Source organism: Chlamydotis macqueenii, chromosome W (genome assembly GCF_036417535.1).
Source record: "Chlamydotis macqueenii isolate bChlMac1 chromosome W, bChlMac1.mat, whole genome shotgun sequence".
NCBI lineage: Eukaryota > Metazoa > Chordata > Aves > Otidiformes > Otididae > Chlamydotis > Chlamydotis macqueenii.
The window spans coordinates 35,729,259-35,742,463 of NC_141592.1; positions in this window are offsets into that span (position 1 = coordinate 35,729,259).

Here is a 13,205-nt window from a genome sequence, read left to right on the forward strand (position 1 = left end):
GACCTCTCTGCAAATGTGTGTGTGTGCACGTGTGACCTTTCGAAGAGGCAAAAAGCCAAATCCTATATTTTCTTCCCAGCCCTAGGCTGTTTCAAGCCTTGGTGAAGATAGCAGGCTAGTTCCATTCTTCGTATAAGGACGGACTCTGTCCGTCTTGGCATGGGGGAGAGTTTGTATTTGGAGTTTCTTAAAATTAAAAATAAAAACAATGAGGAACGCGCTGAGCAGAATCTGCTTTCACTTCTTCAGGAGTTAAGCCCTGATTAGTAGAGGGGAAGGAGGGGTTCCCAGACATGTTGCAAATGAGGCTTGTTGAGCCAGTGCTAACTGTGCTTTTCTGTGGCACGTGTGCATTTCCCAGCAGGCCCCAGGCTGCAGTCTGTTCACGAGCTGCTCTCCCCACTACCTTGCCTTTGAGGCCCCCAAGGCCAGGTTTCAAAATTGCTTCCTTCAATTTAATCCTGAGTTCAATAGAACTAAAACAACAATGGAAATCTCAGTGGTGGAGAATGCAAAAGTAAATTGCCAGTATAGCTTAGAAGTTAGTGATGAACTGTGCCTCCTCTTTGTCTGTTCTTGTGAAACTGCAGGGGCTGATTTATATGTATAGGCAGATCTCTACTTGTGAGTAAAATCATGCAAGCTCACGTCACCAGGAATAACACCATTATATTTACTAGAAATAAGCCATTCATGACCCAAAGCTCTGGGGGTTTTTGTCCTGATTAAAAAAAAAAAAAAAAGAGAATTCTTGTGTCAGGCTGTCTCTTCCCTGTGAAAATTTTCCTCTTGGAGGCAGCAGGTACTGATTATAAAAGTATCAAGGAAAAAATAGTAGTGAATAAGACTATAAATAACACAGGAAGGATAACTCCTGTCAACAGATAATATTAATTATTTCAATGTTCAGTTCACAAATAAGTAGAGTCAGTGTAGAAATAATCAAGATCTCCAGCCAATCACTGGTTTTAGTTATTGCAAATGATTAATTACAATGGCTTCTCTATTTAATTTGAAATAAGCCTGATTCTATCCAACTGCTAGGGTTATAGGTCATGTGCTCATAGAAGAGCAAACTACTAAAACCATGAGTCTCCTGTTTCATAAATAAATGTTTGAACAGGATCTCTTACAAAAACATGGGAATAGGACTAAAATCATGAGCCCTGTCTGTACGTATTAGATATACTCTGGCCCTGATCTTATGCCACTGAAGTCAATAAGAATATGGCTAAGCCGCTTGTGTGGAGTAGGTTCTTGGCTGGGTTTTAGATAATTCCTTTTACTTTCAAATATTCTTGTCCAAAGTTTTATGCTGAAAGAATTGTAATTGCAACAAAGAGGATTAGTTTAATATTGATTTTGCATCTGTATCAACACATGTCTCTCAAAATATAAGATTAACCTTCTACTTGGATCAAGTTCTGAGGTACATATAAATCAGTGTGGAGCAGTCCAGAGAGCATCGAAGGTGCTACAATATGAAGCATAATGATAAGTAATAGAGGGAGGATTGTAGCAAAAAAATAATGTGTGCCATGACACACACTGAAGGAAGCATCTGTTGATTTTAAATGCCATCTGTTTGCCCCCCTACAGTGCAATTCATACATACGTATAATACATACCCAGTCATATGAATAAATAAATAGGTGCCAATGATTGACTTTTGGACTTTGGGGTCTGTAGACAACTCTTCAATAATTTTTTTTTTGAGAAACTCCCAAAGTATAATAAAAATGCATACAATGGTATCAGATGAGGATGCCACCTCATGTCAGAACATGAGAAAGAGTAACAAAAATAAATGTTTCCTCATCTGACCACAGTGAATACCCAGGGCACCTTAGCAAGGATGTGAGTGACTGAAACACGGGTATCTGCACAGGGCTTAGTGTAGGTACCTGAAATATTGGTTCTTTCTTCCATGAAAGGCTGATCTCACAGTTTAGAATATAATAGATGTTATAGATTTGCAGACAGCTTCTAAATTCATAATCCTTTTTGATGAAGAAAAGCATCAAAACATTGCATTTCAAAACATCTGAGCACCTATGTCTATAATTTAGATTCAGTCTGCTGCTGAATATCATGTTGCTATTACTGCACTTGTAGTTACAACTCAAGACAGAAAAAATACTATTTCTCAACTGATTTGTTGATTTTCCCTTTCAGTTGCTTCTTTCAGTTTTTTTTTTTTAAACCAAAGCTAACTTATGTTCTAAGGATTCATCTCTTCTTTATAGAACAAAAGAAAGGGAACAAATAGAGACATAAAAAGGCAGGAGAATTTAGCCTTTTTTTCTCAAGTCCAAACCACTGATGTGCTTACATCAGTGATCCTCAGCTTCTCTAGCTTAGGAATCATAGTATGAATTGTTCCTTATATTACAGTACTTTCCAGAGACCAAATTGTGCTCAGTACACACTTAGACTTGCTCTTTCTCTCATGAACTCACAGTCTAAATGGAGATGTGTCGTAGTTCAGCCCCGATCGGGACCAGACTACGTAGTCTCTCTCTCACTCCCCCCACCCTCCGAGAGAATAGGGAGAGATAATATAAGAAAAACAGCTCAAGGTTTGAGATAAGGACAGGGAGAAATCCTTAACGTTACCATTATGGGCAAAACAGACTTGACTTGGGGAAAACTATTCATTTATTTCTAAAACTAGCAGGAGAATGAGACAGGGAACAAGATAACCTCCCCCCACCCCTCCCTCTTCCCGGGCTTAACTCTTAATCTCTACTACCTCCCCTCCCGAGCGGTACAGGGGGGAAAAAGGGAATGGGGGTCACGGTCAGTTCATCACACGTTGTTTTACGCCGCTGTGTCATCATCGGGGGAAGAACTCGTCGCCTTCCTCCTCTGCTCCAGCGTGGGGTCCCTCCCACGGGCCACAGTCCTTCATGAAACTGCTCCGGCGTGGGTCATCTCTTCCATGGGGTGCAGTCCCTCTAGAACAGCTGTCCCAGCGGGCCCTCCACGGGCCACAGCCTCCTTCAGGCCTCCACCTGCTCTGGCGTGGGGTCCTCCATGGGCTGCAGGTGGATCTCTGCCCCTCTGTGGACCTCCATGGGTTGCAGGGGGACAACCTGCTATACTATGGTCTTCACCACAGGCTGCAGGGGAATCTTGGCCAGGAGCCCCATTACTCCTCCCCCTCCTTCTTCACTGACCTTGGCATCTGCAGCCGTTCCTCACAACAGGCTGGCAGACGCCTCTCAGGATCCTTTTTACATCTTATTCACTTCAACTTCTCATCTCCTCCCCACTTCTTGCAGCCAGGCCGGACCAAGTTGGGCCCAGTCGGCTGCCCGGCGGGAGGCCAGAGGGTGAGGCCTGCAAGGCCCATGAGGCTCGCGCCTCCCCCTCTCTGCCCCCCGCTCAGCTGCTTCACATCTCCCTCCTTCTCTTTTTTCTGTTTTCCCCTTCTTAAATACGTTATTGCAGAGGCATTATCACGGGACATTCTGCTACCAATTGGCTCGGCCTTGGCCAGCAGCGGGTCCGCCCTAGGCCCGTCCGAGTCCACTGAACAAAGGGGAGCAACTTCTAGCAGTTTCCTACAGAAGCTACCACCTTAGGCCCCCCCCTCACTAACAAAGCCAGAACAAGATGATAACAAGTAAGAGGGGAAAACTCTCATCAGTTTAGAAATTAAACATGAATCTTCCAGTCCAACATGGACTGCATCCATTAGCCCTGCTTTCACCTGTGTGTTGAAGATGTTTGGAGACTTTGCAGATATGATTGTGTACTCAGGTTATTACTAAGATCACTAGCACTTCTGCACAGCATATTAAGTGTTCAGGTACTACAGTAATTAACTCAGTCTAAAATCCTCACCAGATAAAAAGGACTGACAGAATGACCTTTAAATCCCCTTGCCTTCATTTTGGCATCTTATCAGCATTTTACAGTTTCTTCTTTATGTGTGACAGTGTAGAGAGTTTCGTAATTCATTTCAGCTATTGAATCCAAATATGAAATTGCTGGAGAAATACTCACAGCCACTTCATGCAGAGAAATTTGTATTTTGAGGCCTGAAATGGGTTCATCCGTGGCAACCATTTCTAATGACTCAGATGGTATCAAGATAACAATGAGCAGAGTGCTTCATTCCCTGCAGAATATAGTGCACAGTGTAGCTAAACCATTCTTAAAATTACTATCTGCAATTGAAGATGAACAGCAGGTCGAGGGAGGTGATTCTCCCCCTCTACTCTGCCCTGGTGAGACCCCACCTGGAGTACTGCATTCAGCTCTGAAGCCCCCAACATAAGAAGGACATGGACCAGTTGGAGAGGGTCCAGAGGAGGGCCACAAAGATGATAAAAGGGCTGGAGCACCTCTCCTATGAGGACAGGCTGAGAGAGTTGGGGCTGTTCAGCCTGGAGAAGAGGAGGCTCCAGGGAGACCTGATAGCGGTCTTCCAGTACCTCAAGGGGGCCTACAGGAAAGATGTTGTGACAGGACGAGGGGTAATGGTTTTAAAATAGAGGGGGGTAGATTTAGATTGGATATTAGGAAAAAATTTTTTACACTGAGGGTTGTAGAGCACTGGAACAGGTTGCCCAGAGAGGTGGTGGAGGCCCCATCCCTGGAAATATTCAAGGCCAGGCTGGATGAGGCTCTGAGCAACCTGATCTGGTTGGAGATGTCCCTGCTCCTTGCAGGGGGGTTGGACTAGATGACCTACGAAGGTCCCTTCCAACCCAAACCATTCTATGATTCTATGAGTCAGAGACAAACTCTTCTCTTCTGTCAAAATCAACATCTGAATGCTTTTCAAATAGCTTTCATGTTCTTTGGAGTGACTCCTCTCCTCCCACAGGGTTTGTTGGCAATTCTGTGAGAGTTTAAAGTACTTTGGGTAAGGGCCTCTCTGTAGTGCTCTTATTCACAGAGTTGCGGGCAGGAACGTGGTCTGTCCTCAGGAACACTCTTCACAGAGTAGCGAGGTGAGCAGAAGACATGTCACAGTGGTGGGAGTAAAACAAAGCAGTACTGATAGCTCTCCTTTGGAGGTTTGATCTCTACTTCTCCACACACCAGAGTGTGCTGTCAACCTTGAAGGGGATGAAGAGTAGAGCTATTTCACTAGTGCTGCCAGCTTTGAGCCCTTAACTTGGATTGAAATTTGTAAATGTTGAGCTTTTAATTATGAGTCAACATTTGTAGAGTGGTAGAACCAAGAGGTGATGCCTTTGCTCTTTAAGGGAATTTCCTGTAGCTTTTCTCCATGTATTTTTTCCACATAAGACCAGTTTCCTCATTTAAGGTGAATAGTGATGAGTTTAGGAAAAAGATGTTTAGCAGTAACCATGAACAAGAGCCACCTGCAATGCTGCTGATGTAACCTAAATAATCCTTCTCTAAATCAGTAGAGATTACTCACCTCTCTCTTGAGAAATCCTTTGACTTGAACTACACCCATCTACTGGTGGAAGTATCATCCTACTGTAGCACCAAAATTATCTGAAGTAATAAGGTTGTATAAAACCTTAGCTTACCTAAAAGTCTCAAACTTTAGATGCAGTGTCCTCCTGAATGTAATCACTGTCTAGTAGAGCTGATGGCAAAAAGTCAACACAGTTGTGTAGTTCTGGCATGGAGTTAACTTCTACCAGCCAGAGAGGGACGTGGAGAGAGATGATATTGCAGGGTATCTTCAAAAGTAGAACATAAGTATTTCTTCAGTTCTGAACAAATTATTGTGTGGTGCAATATTACCATTGCAATTAAACTGTTGGGCCTGAAGCCTCTGGGTAGAAGTGCTGTGGATTTCACCTGCTTGTTGATATATTCCTTTTTCCTTTTCCTGGAACCTAGTTATAGCAATGACAGATAGAGATACTCGTGTGATTTATATCACAGCTGCCACCGTGGTATGTGATCACTTGTAGTAGGAAACATGGATGCCAGTAATCTAAGAGTTAGCCCCTATGGCTGGGGCACCCAGCTGGGATAGTTTACTAATTAGCCAACAGCTGGGGTTAATTTACTGACATGAGCCAAAGGGCTGTTCCATCCCATGTGACATCATGCTCAGTATATCAGTGAGGAGGGTGGTAAGGGGAGCCTCCTGCTCCTACTTGGGAGGAAAGTGGGTATGGGAATCTGTTGTGAGCTGTTGTACTATATTTGTTTTTCCATCTCTGTTTTGGTTTTTTTTTTTTCTATTATCTCTCTTAAATTTATTTTTTTTTTATTTTATCTCAACCCACAAGTTTTGTTGCCTTCTGTTTACCAATTCTCTCTTCTGTCCCACTGGAGGGTGGGGGGAGTGAGTGAGAGACTGTGTAGCTTGGTCCTGAACAGAGCTAAGCTACAACAGTTATTTTGGCAGTCAATGTGAAGTGTGAAGGGTTGAGGTAACTACAGATCTGATTTCAGTGCTTTGAAACAAAACCTGTGTCCTGGTTCTGGCCAGGATAGAGTTAATATTTACCTGAGCTGGGTGGAGAACTGAAGCTGGTAGCCCCTATGGCTGGGATAGTTAACTAATTAGCTAACAGCTGGGGTTAATTTACCCAAATTAGCCAAAGGGCTATTCCATCCCATCTGACATCATGCTCAGTATATAAGTGAGGAGGGTGCTGAAGGGAGGCCCTCCTAGTTGGAAGAGACTGGATGTGGAGATCTGTTGTGAGCTATTATACTGTATTTGTGTTCCATCACTCTATTGTTTTCTTCTGTCATTACTGTTAAATTTACTTTTTGTTCAATCTCAACCTGCGTGTTTGGTTTTTTTTTTTTCCTGGTTTTCTTTTGTCAAATCTCCTCCTATTCTCTCGGAGAGTGGGGGGAGTGAGAGAGAGACTGCGTACTCTGGTCCCCGTTGGGGCTGAACTATGACAGTTATTTTGGCGCCCAACGTGGGGCTCGAAGGGTTGAGATAATAACAGATCTGACTTTTTTTTTCTTTTTTTTTGCTTGAAACAAATTTGTTTATACGTGCTTGTTGTATTGGTTGTCAGTTATTGGTCATGATGTTGCAGTGGTTGGTTATGTTGTTGTATTGTCTACGCTCTTATATGTACTACGTGTTCCCAGTGGTGGTGTTTATCACCTCAGGGAAAATGATGAGAATTATCCTTCTGTTATACTATGCCATATCCATCTATGACATGGTGACATCAATGGCCTTAGAGATAAATTGGTATTCCTATGTGGACAGCTTCCCGAATTCTTTCACTTCCAGGGTAGTTAAGCCACTTTTTGAGAACTTTAAAGATCTGGGGGATATTCAAGCCACTATGATGTTGTTGTTATGTATTTTGAATGTGTGCCAAGTCTTGTCTAGAGCTGCAAACCCACTTTTTGGGAATCTCCTCCCGAGATTTACCCTAAGGCAAGATACTAATACGTGGCATGGTGTGAGGGAGAACAAACTGACCTGCAATGTAGGTACTCAAACCCCAGCAACAGGCATTGCAGCTGAATCAGAGGGTGAACCTGTGCTAGTTTCAGTTGCCCCTGTATCCAAGAAGACTTGGAAGCGGAAGTCAGCTCGTTTAGTGAGGGAAGAAGAAGCCCCTTTTAGGACGGAGCAGGAGGAAGAAGAGGAAGGTTTATTTGCTACATGCCTAGGAAGAACTCGGCAGGCAGGCTCTTCCTCAGGGGAAGAACTCCTAAAGGAGACAGTGAGCACCAGATTTCTATCCCTGAGCGAGCTGCGAGACATGCGAAAAGATTTTAGCCGTCATCCTGGGGAGCACATTATCAGCTGGCTGCTGCGGTGCTGGGATAATGGGGCCAATAGCTTGGAATTAGAAGGCAGAGAAGCTAGGCAACTGGGATCCATTTCTAGAGAAGCAAGCATTGACAAAGCAGTTGGAAAAGGGACACAAGCCCTCAGCCTCTGGAGGCGACTCCTGTCAGGTGTGAAGGAGCGGTATCCTTTCAAGGAGGATATAATGTGTCATCCAGGCAAGTGGGCTACCATGGAGAAGGGTATCCAGTTCCTGAGGGAATTAGCTGTGCTGGAGATTATTTATGATGACCTGGACAATGATCAGTTACCTAAGGATCCAGATGAAGTCAGGTGCACACGACAAATGTGGCGGAAGTTTGTTCGAAGTGCACCATCATCATATGCCAACTCATTGGCAGTTATGACCTGGAAAGATGGAGAGGAAGAAACAGTGGATGAACTGGCTGGCCGACTCCGGCAGTACGAGGAAAGCCTGTCTTCCTCCCTAAGGGCCTGTGTCTCGGCTGTGGAGAAACTATCCCAGGAGTTCCAGCAATTCAAAGCAGATATGTCCCATTCCCCACCGGTACGGGCCAATATTTCAGCTATTAGGAGTAAACGTTTCCCTGCTCAAGAGAGATGGTTTACGCGGCGAGGTACCCTGTGGTTTACCTTGCGTGACCAAGGAGAGGACATGAGGGAGTGGGATGGGAAGCCTACCTCTGCCCTAGAGGCGCGGGTACGTGAGTTGCGTGGAAAAACCATTGCAAATAGAAGTTCTCCCCGGAAAATTGTTGCACCAGTCTCCAATAGGGAGCGTAGAAGGAATAGCTTTAGTTCTGACCCTCTTGAAGGGACCTCTCATGCATATTTAAAAGAAATGAATAATGAATACTGTGGCCAGGACTAGAGAGGCCCTGCCTCCAGCCAGGTGGAGGAGAGGGATAACAGAGTTTATTGGACTGTGTGGATCCGATGGCCTGGCACGTCAGACCCACAAGAATACAAAGCTCTAGTGGATACTGGTGCACAATGTACCTTGATGCCATCAAGATATAATGGGGCAGAACCCATTTGTATTTCTGGAGTGACAGGAGGATCCCAACAGCTATCTGTATTGGAGGCTGAAGTGAGCCTGACAGGGAATGAGTGGCAAAAGCACCCCATAGTGACTGGCCCAGATGCTCCATGCATTCTTGGTATAGATTACCTCAGAAGGGGATATTTCAAGGACCCAAAAGGGTATCGGTGGGCTTTTGGTGTAGGTGCTTTAGAGATGGAGGAAATTATACAGTTGTCCACCTTGCCTGGTCTGTCAGAGGATCCTTCTGTTGTGGGGTTGCTGAAGGTTGAAGAACAACAGGTGCCAATTGCTACCACAACTGTGCACCGGCGGCAGTATCGCACCAACCGAGACTCCCTGATCCCCATCCATAAGCTGATTCATCAGCTGGAGAGCCAGGGAGTGATCAGCAAGTCCCACTCACCTTTTAACAGTCCCATATGGCCAGTGAGAAAATCAAGTGGAGAGTGGAGGTTAACAGTGGACTATCGTGGCCTGAATGAGGTAACACCACCACTCAGTGCTGCTGTGCCAGACATGTTAGAACTTCAGTATGAACTGGAATCCAAGGCAGCCAAGTGGTATGCCACCATTGATATTGCCAACGCGTTCTTTTCAATCCCATTGGCACCAGAATGCAGGCCGCAGTTTGCTTTCACTTGGAGGGGCGTCCAGTACACTTGGAATCGACTGCCCCAGGGGTGGAAACACAGCCCCACCATCTGCCATGGGCTGATCCAGACTGCACTGGAAAAGGGTGGCGCTCCAGAGCACCTGCAGTACATTGATGACATCATCGTATGGGGCAACACAGCAGCAGAAGCTTTTCAAAAAGGGGAGAAAATAATTAAAATCCTCCTGAAAGCTGGGCTTGCCATAAAACGATGTAAGGTGAAAGGACCTGCAAGAGAGATACAGTTTTTGGGGATAAAATGGCAAGATGGGCGTTGTCAGATTCCAATAGATATAGTCAACAAAATAACAGCTACGGCTGCACCGACTGACAAAAAGGAAACGCAAGCTTTCCTGGGCGTTGTGGGTTTCTGGAGGATGCATATTCCAAATTATAGTATGATTGTAAGCCCTCTGTATAAAGTCACCCGAAAGAAGAATGATTTTAAATGGGGCCCTGAACAACAGCAGGCTTTTGAACAAATTAAACAAGAAATTGTTCACGCGGTGGCTCTCGGGCCAGTCCGGACAGGGCAAGAGGTAAGAAATGTGCTCTACACCGCAGCTGGGGAGAATGGCCCTACCTGGAGTCTCTGGCAGAAAGCACCAGGGGAAACTCGTGGTCGACCCCTTGGGTTTTGGAGCCGGGGATATAAAGGATCTGAGGCCTGCTATACTCCAACCGAAAAAGAAATCCTGTCGGCATACGAAGGAGTTCGAGCTGCTTCAGAAGTGATTGGTACTGAAGCACAGCTCCTCCTGGCACCCCGACTGCCAGTGCTGGGCTGGATGTTCAAAGGAAGGGTCCCCTCTGCGCATCATGCAACGGATGCTACATGGAGCAAGTGGGTTGCACTACTTACACAGCGGGCCCGAATAGGAAACCCCAATCGCCCAGGCATATTAGAAGTAATTACAGACTGGCCAGAAGGCAAAGATTTTGGAAAGCCACCGGAGGAAGAGGTAATGCGTGCTGAAGAGGCCCCACCATATAACAACCTCCCAGAAAATGAGAAGCAGTATGCCCTATTTACTGATAGGTCCTGTCGTATTGTAGGAAAACATCGGAAGTGGAAAGCTGCTGTGTGGAGTCCTACACGACGAGTTGCAGAAGCTGCTGAAGGCCAAGGTGAATCGAGTCAGTTTGCGGAGGTGAAGGCCATCCAGCTGGCTTTAAACATTGCTGAACGGGAAAAATGGCCTGTGCTCTATCTCTACACTGATTCATGGATGGTGGCAAACGCTCTGTGGGGATGGTTAAAGCAATGGAAGCAGAGCAACTGGCAGCGTCGGGGCAAACCTATCTGGGCTGCCACTCTGTGGCAAGATATTGCTGCCCGGTTAGAGCATCTGGTTGTAAAAGTACGTCACGTAGATGCCCACGTACCCAAGAGTCGGGCCACTGAAGAACATCAAAACAACCAGCAAGTGGATCAAGCTGCTAAAATTGAAGTGGCTCAGGTGGATCTGGACTGGCAGCATAAGGGTGAACTATTTTTAGCTCGGTGGGCCCATGATACCTCAGGCCATCAGGGGAGAGATGCAACATACAAATGGGCTCGTGATCGAGGGGTGGATTTAACCATGGACACTATTGCACAGGTTATCCTTGAATGTGAAATATGTGCTGCAATCAAACAAGCCAAGCGGTTAAAGCCTCTGTGGTATGGAGGACGATGGCTGAAGTGTAAATATGGAGAGGCCTGGCAAATTGATTACATTACACTCCCACAAACTCGCCAAGGCAAGCGCTATGTACTTACAATGGTGGAAGCAACCACTGGATGGCTGGAAACATATCCTGTACCCCATGCCACTGCCCGAAACACCATCCTGGGCCTTGAGAAACAAGTCTTATGGCAACATGGCACTCCAGAAAGAATTGAGTCAGACAATGGTACCCACTTCCGAAACAATCTCATAGATACCTGGGCCAGAGAGCATGGCATCGAGTGGGTATACCACATCCCCTATCACGCACCAGCCTCTGGAAAAATTGAAAGGTATAATGGGCTGCTGAAAACAACTCTGAAAGCAATGGGTGGTGGAACCTTCAAAAATTGGGATAAACATTTAGCAAAAGCCACTTGGCTAGTCAACACTCGGGGGTCCACCAATCGAGCTGGCCCTGCCCAATCTGAACTTCTACATACTGTAGAAGGGGATAAAGTCCCTGTGGTGCACGTAAGGAATATACTGGGGAAGACAGTCTGGGTCATTTCTCCCTTGGGCAAAGGCAAACCCATGCATGGGATTGCTTTTGCTCAAGGACCTGGGTGTACTTGGTGGGTAATGCAGGAGGATGGGAAAGTCCTCAAGGAGATCTAATTTTAGGTGAAAAGAGCCAATAATTTGAAGTGCTTGATGTCGGTTACTATACAGTACTGTATGTCATTATCTAGCTATTATGTGTCCCTCCTTGCTTCTTCCTGCTCCACGCCCTGAGATACTTATGTTGTGTCAAAAGTATTATAGTAAAATCGTTTATACCAACAAAGAATGAACTTTAATTAAATAGGAAAAATTGCAGCAGTGATGCAACCAGAACTGGCTCTTGCTACTAGCACCTGCCAACAGATCTTCAGTCTCCGGACTATGAACTTGCTAAGTCACTTGCACCAGACAGACTACCTGAGGAAACACTGTGTCATCTGTCCTATGCTGAGAGCCTGTTATGACAGATGGAGCCCAAAGTTATGGACTGGATAAACTCAACAGACCTTTTGAAAGGATGGACCATGGACTAAGAGAGTTACATCTGTGTGTCTGCATACAAGTAGATAAAAGGAAGAAAAATTTGATGATTAATTGGAAAGTGTAGGATCTGGGCATGATGTAGATGGTATGGAATAAGGGGTGGATAATGTCCTAGTTCTGGCCAGGATAGAGTTAATATTTACCTGAGCTGGGTGGAGAACTGAAGCTGGTAGCCCCTATGGCTGGGATAGTTAACTAATTAGCTAACAGCTGGGGTTAATTTACCCAAATTAGCCAAAGGGCTATTCCATCCCATCTGACATCATGCTCAGTATATAAGTGAGGAGGGTGCTGAAGGGAGGCCCTCCTAGTTGGAAGAGACTGGATGTGGAGATCTGTTGTGAGCTATTATACTGTATTTGTGTTCCATCACTCTACTGTTTTCTTCTGTCATTACTGTTAAATTTACTTTTTGTTCAATCTCAACCCGCGTGTTTGGTTTTTTTTTTTCCTGGTTTTCTTTTGTTTGTCAAATCTCCTCCTATTCTCTCGGAGAGTGGGGGGAGTGAGAGAGAGACTGTGTAGTCTGGTCCCCGTTGGGGCTGAACTACGACAACCTGTTATACATACTTACTGTATTGGTTTAGTTGCTGATTGTGATGTTGCAATGGTTGGTCATGTTATTGTTATCTGCATTCTAACGTGTACTATGTGTTCCTGGTGGTGCTGTTCATGATTTCAGGGAAAATTGAGATTTATCAGTTTGCTATTTTAGGCAATATCAATTTATGATAACATCAATAACCTTAAGTTTAAGTTGGTATCTATATACAGATGACTTCCCCTGCTCTTTTGCCTCCAGGGTAGTTACAACAGTTCTTGATAGCTTTGAATATCCAGGGAATATTCAAGCCAGTGTGATGTTATTGCTATGTCTCTTGAATGTGTGCCAAGTCTGGTTTAGGGTTACAAAACCACTTTTTAGGAATCTCCTCCTGAGATCTGCCCTGAGCCAAGATAGTAATGTGTGGTATGGTATGAGGAAAAACATGGGCAGGTACCTAGAAAAAATTT